Source organism: Bison bison, unplaced genomic scaffold, assembly GCF_000754665.1.
Source record: "Bison bison bison isolate TAMUID 2011002044 unplaced genomic scaffold, Bison_UMD1.0 scf7180017864111, whole genome shotgun sequence".
In the NCBI taxonomy this organism is placed as follows: Eukaryota; Metazoa; Chordata; class Mammalia; order Artiodactyla; family Bovidae; genus Bison; species Bison bison.
Genome location: NW_011494683.1, coordinates 96,111 through 102,122, shown reverse-complemented (window position 1 = coordinate 102,122; position 6,012 = coordinate 96,111). Strand labels below are relative to the sequence as shown.

The 6,012-nt window shown below is 40.8% G+C and overlaps 1 non-coding gene across 1 annotated transcript; it reads right to left on the bottom strand.

Annotated features, from left to right (window-relative positions):
- Positions 1-2,774: 2,774 nt before the first annotated feature.
- TRNAG-UCC lies at positions 2,775-2,847 on the bottom strand. Its single transcript has one exon. It is a non-coding gene; the product is annotated as a tRNA-Gly (tRNA).
- Between the last annotated feature and the right edge of the window lie 3,165 nt (positions 2,848-6,012).

The window sequence follows — 6,012 nt, the reverse complement described above, 5'->3', positions numbered from 1 at the left end:
AATAGGTAATGTATCTATGGATGGTGACTTCCTTAGTAGACAGTAAAGCATTTAGCCAGAATCCCTGCACTCTGGAGAAAGAAATCAGGTAGCACAAGCCTTTAAAAAAAAAAAAAGAAAAGAAAGCCTTCCTCAGTGATCAGTGCAAAGAAATAGAGGAAAACAACAGAATGGGAAAGACTAGAGATCTCTTCAAGAAAATCAGAGATACCAAGGGAACATTTCTTGGAAAGATGGGCTCAAAAAAGGACAGAAATGGTATGGACCTAACAGAAGCAGAAGATATTAAGAAGAGGTGGCAAGAATACACAGAAGAACTGTACAAAAAAGATCATCACGACCAAGATAATCACGATGGTGTGATCACTCACCTAGAGCCAGAGATCCTGGAGTGTGAACTCAAGTGGGCCTTAGGAAGCATCACTATGAACAAAGCTAGTGGAGGTGATGGAATTCCAGTTGAGCTATTTCAAATCCTAAAAGATGATGCTGTGAAAGTGCTGCACTCAATATGCCAGCAAATTTGGAAAACTCAGCAGTGGCCACAGGACGGAAAAGGTCAGTTTTCATTCCAGTCCCAAAGAAAGGCAATGCCAAAGAATGGTCAAACTACTGCCCAATTTGCACTCATCTCACACGCTAGTAAAGTAATGCTCAAATGAGTGGCATAAGCTGTTTGTAAATTTTGGATGGGTTGTGCAATTTAGATTAGCGCAGGTGATTTATTTGGATTCAGAGGAAATAGCTGCAGGCATCTGTGGAGAAGATGGGAAAACAGATTGGGAGCCAGAACTTTCCATTATTCAGCCACAGCACACTCAGATGTCACAGTTCATGGGCTGTCTGGGATATTGATCACCTCAATCTCCTGGAGGTGGTTGTGCCTGGAGTCTTCAAAAGGTCAGTAGATCACCTCAGCCTCAAACAGCTTCATCTACCTGCCCAGATGTGCTGTACAGATATGATTGTTTTCTATGTCTTCCATCTGCAGGGCATTGGGAAGTACCAGTTTAGTTTATCCTTGAGAAATATAAAGGGCTATCTAGAAGCCCATATTCAGAAGAGAAGCAAAAAATACCATTAAAATCAACATCTTGTTATACCTCCTTCTTAACACCTGAACATTCTGAACATCATTGACATCAAGTAAGTGTGCATTTGGATTAGCTCCTGGGTACCCAGTCACCAAATATTATGGAGTAAATAGTGGGACCAGTGGCTTTCATCACTCCATTGTACAGAAGCAGTAGACTCATCTCCCCAGTGTTTTTTTGCAAACCCACACAAAGACATCAAATAAAGCACAGTCTTAGATTCTATCCTATGAGAAAATTTTCTTAAGAGATTTGCACTGAAATCTTGCCTTCTTGTACTTCAAGAAAGCTGTGATCCAGAATCCACCCTCGCTGGTTCTTTGGGAGGGCTGCACGACTCAGCAGCTAATAATTGGAACTCTGATAGGGAGGTGTTGGAGTAGTAGTTAGAAGGGTGAAGCTTCAAGTTGTTTTCTAGTTACAAACTACTATCCTGAGAATGTAGGACACTTGTTAATAGTGATTACATTACAAGAGCGCATTTTTCCATTTCTAAATCATAAAGATTTATGAAGCTGTGTAGTCATGCCTTGTAGCTGATGTTTCTAATGAAAAATAATGTAATTTCCCAGTGCAAATCACACTGATGTGACCTAGAGACATTTCTGTTTTGTCACAACACCATTTAATTGGAACTGAAATTAGCCAGAATTACACCATGTTCCTGGCGAACAGTATGATCCAAAAATATCACCATAGTAACATGTGTATTCTATCAACAAGTCCTCTTTCATATTTTTTAAGGTCTCATTCTATCAATAATTCCGAAACACATTTAAAAATTGTTTTGGAACCCTCAGCTGTTTCTGTAAGGTATTTGTAACTCAATTTAAATGGCATATTGAATTTAAAAAATATATATTTCCCTTTATTTAAGGAAACGTTTGCTTGCTCATTAGGCCAGATCAACTTTGCAGATGTAGTGAGAGCTTCCAGAGATGTTTTATATGACCAAGTGCTGAAATTCATTTTCTTTTTACTGTTTCTTTCATCACCTTCTAAGAAATTATACGTTCATTCCAAGGAGTTAGGTCTCAACTGACCGTGGAAGGATAACTTTTTTAAAGTTTGCTTCTTTAAGCTATGAGAAATCATAGAGGAAACGGAAAGTTCATATTCTCAAAGAAGTTTTAGTTCTCACTTCAGCAATTGCAAGAGAAATCTATTTTGGTTATATATAGATGAAATGGTTATAATTGGTCCTTCCTAGGTTTAAAGCAGGTCATTTCCTCCCTTCATCAGCTAGGTTCGTTAAGTGTTTATAGAAGTAACAATTTGTACAGGGATGAATTTGAAAAATGATCGTTAAATGCGTTAGGATGCCCCAGGTTGATGTGTGGGTGGTTAAAAGGGATGAAGGGAGGTGAATGGGAAGATGGAGGAAGGGAGGAGAGAAGAGATAATATTTTAAGGCATTTTACCGTCACACAAATGACATTGTGTAAATAGTAAGTGAATTTTAAAGAAAAAAAAAAAACCAGATCCTCCTAAAAAAAAAAGGGTAAGAGCTCTATAATGCTGAAAAGCAATGTTTGTGGGTGAAAAACATGAGTGATGACAGAGGATGGGAAATTCTTCCAGCAAGCTATAGCTTGTGAAAGTTTGAAATGCTCTCATCTGAATGGCCGATTTTTTTTTTTTAATCTTTCTGAACTGCACTTAGCACCAGCGGGATCTTAGTTCCCTGACCAGGGATTGAACCTGCGTCCCCTGCAGTGGAAGTGCAGAGTCTTAACCACTGGACCACTAGGGAGGTCCCCGAGTGGTCTATTGTGTGAAGATCATGTGTGAACATTTCAGCTTTTCTGTGTATGAGAACCTTCAGCTTGATGCGTGTGCTCATTTGCTCAGGTGTGTACAACTCTTTGCGATCCTATGGACTGTAGCCTGCTAGGCTCCACTGTCCATGGAATTTTCCAGGCAAGAATACTAGTGTGGGTTACTATGCCCTCCCCTAGGGGATCTTCCCAACCCAGGGACCGAATCTGCCTCTCCTGAATCTCCTGCATTGGCAGACTGATTCTTTGCCTCTTTGCTACCTGGGAAGCGCAGATTGATACCATTAAGAATGAAAAAAAGGATTGTTTTGTCGAAAGATTGTCTTTGATTCATCATGCTCAGAATATTCCAGTGTTGTTGCCTGGAGAATCCCAGGGACAGCAGAGCCTGGTGGGCTGCCGTCTATGGGGTCGCACAGAGTCGGACACGACTGAAGTGACTTAGCAGCAGCAGCAGCAGCTCAGAATATGGTAGATGAAGCAATGAACTTTTCGAAGATGTTGGCTTTATCTTTGTTTTGTCACTGTGGATAGATAAATGATCCATAAAGCAAAACATTCCACATAAAGTCATTTGTTTTTCACTTTGACTTGATCTCCTTAACTGTATCACAGCTCTACGTGGACATTTTCATCTAGAACAACATGCTTCGTGAGCTCAGTGGCCTCATTTGAAATATCTTCTTGTTTGTTTCTATTTCTGTTTGTTATCTTTCTGGTTGCTTGTATCTTGTTCAATTCAGTTTATAGCAATGAGGACAGTGACCCAGATTTTATTTCCTTTAGCAGAATTCTTCTTTATTCTTTGATAAACAGTCATTCATATCTCATGGGAAATTTTGACATAGAGAGACAGGACCACTTTTTGTTTAAACTATGAAAGAAGGAAGACTTTCTTTGGTAAAGCATTCATTTACTCAACAACTGTTTAGCTAATAACTATGCTATGCTAAGTATTGTGCGTGTCAGTGGATAGACACGTGTGAGCAAAATTGGCAACATTCTGCCCACTGAGATGGATGTCAGACACAGAACATTTATAATGATAAATGCTAATAATGGTCACAAACTTGGGAAAGATCTAGAAATTAAGAGAATGGGACCAAATCAGGGAGTTAGGCAAGGTCATCCTAAAATTTAATCTGATAACTGATGATTAGGCAAAGTTGGAGCTACCCCACGCCTGAGGTCAGGGGCGGCAGCCGAGAGGAGCAACCCCAGGTCCAAGGTCAGGAGGGGTGGCCGTGAGGAGATACCCCTTGTCCAAGGTAAGGAACAGCAGCTGTGCTTTGCTGAAGCAGCCATGAAGAGATACCCAATGTCCAAGGTAAGAGAAACCCAAGACAGTAAGTGTTGCAAGAGGGCATCAGAGAGCAGACACACTGAAACCATAATCACAGAAAACTAGTCAGTCTAACCACATGGACCACAGTCTTGTCAAACTCAATGAAACTAAGCCATGCCGTGTGGGGCCACCCAAGATGGGCAGGTCATGGTGGAGAGGTCTGACAGAATGTGGTCCACTGGAGAAGGGAATGGCAAACCACTTCAGTATTCTTGCCTTGAAAGCCCTATGAACAGTATGAAAAGACAAAATGATAGGATACTGAAAGAAGAACTCCCCAGGTCCGTAGGTGCCCAATATGTTGCTGGAAATCAGTGGAAAAATAACTCCATAAAGAATGAAGGGATGGAGCCAAAGCAAAAACAATACCCAGTTGTGGATGTGACTGGTGATAGAAGCAATGTCCGATGCTGTAAAGAGCAATATTGCATAGGAACCTGGAATGTCAGGTCCATGAATCAAGGCAAATTGGAAGTGGTCAAACAAGAGATGGCAAGAGTGAATGTAGACATTCTAGGAATCAGCGGACTGAACTGGACTGCAATGGGTGAATTTAACTCAGATGACCATTATATCTACTACTGTGGGCAGGAATCCCTCAGAAGAAATGGAGTAGCCATCATGGTCAACAGAAGAGTCTGAAATGCAGTACTTGGATGCAATCTCAAAAATGACAGAATGATCTCTGTTCGTCTCCAAGGCAAACCATTCAATATCACAGTAATCCAAGTCTATGCCCCCAACCAGTAATGCTGAAGAGGCTGAAGTTGAACGGTTCTATGAAGACCTACAAGACCTTTTAGAACTAACACCCAAAAAAGATGTCCTTTTCATTATAGGGGACCAGAATGCAAAAGTAGGAAGTCAAGAAACACTTGGGGTAACAGGCAAATTTGGCCTTGGAATACAGAATTAAACAGGGCAAAGGCTAAAAGAGTTTTGCCAAGAGAACGCATTGGTCATAGCAAATACCCTATTCCAACAACACAAGAGAAGACTCTACACATGGACATCACCAGATGGTCAACACTGAAATCAGATTGATTATATTCTTTGCAGCCAAAGATGGAGAAGCTCTATACAGTCAGCAAAAACAAGACCAGGAGCTGACTGTGGCTCAGATCATGAACTCCTTATTGCCAAATTCAGGCTTAAATTGAAGAAAGTAGGGAAAACCACTAGACCATTCAGGTATGACCTAAATCAAATCCCTTATGAAGTGAGAAATAGATTTAAGGGCCTAGATCTGATAGATAGAGTGCTTGATGGACTATGGATAGAGGTTCGTGACATTGCACAGGAGACACAGAGCAAGACCACCCTCAAGAAAAAGACATGCAAAAAAGCACAATGGCTGTCTGGGGAGGCCTTACAAATAGCTGTGAGCCACTATGGAGAACAGTGTGGAGATTCCTTAAAAAACTGGAAATAGAGCTGCCTTATGATCCAGAAATCCCACTGCTGGGCATACACACTGAGGAAACCAGAAGGGAAAGAGACATGTGTACCCCAATGTTCATTGCAGCACTGTTTATAATAGCCAGGACATGGAAGCAACCTAGATGTCCATCAGCAGATGAATGGATAAGAAAGCTGTGGTACATATACACAATAGAGTATTACTCAACCATTAAAAAGAAAACATTTGAATCAGTCCTAATGAGGTGGATGAAACTGGAGCCTATTATACAGAGTGAAGTAAGCCAGAAGGAAAAACACCAATACAGTATACTAATGCATATATATGGAATTTAGAAAGATGGTAACAGTAACCCGGTGTACGAGACAGCAAAAG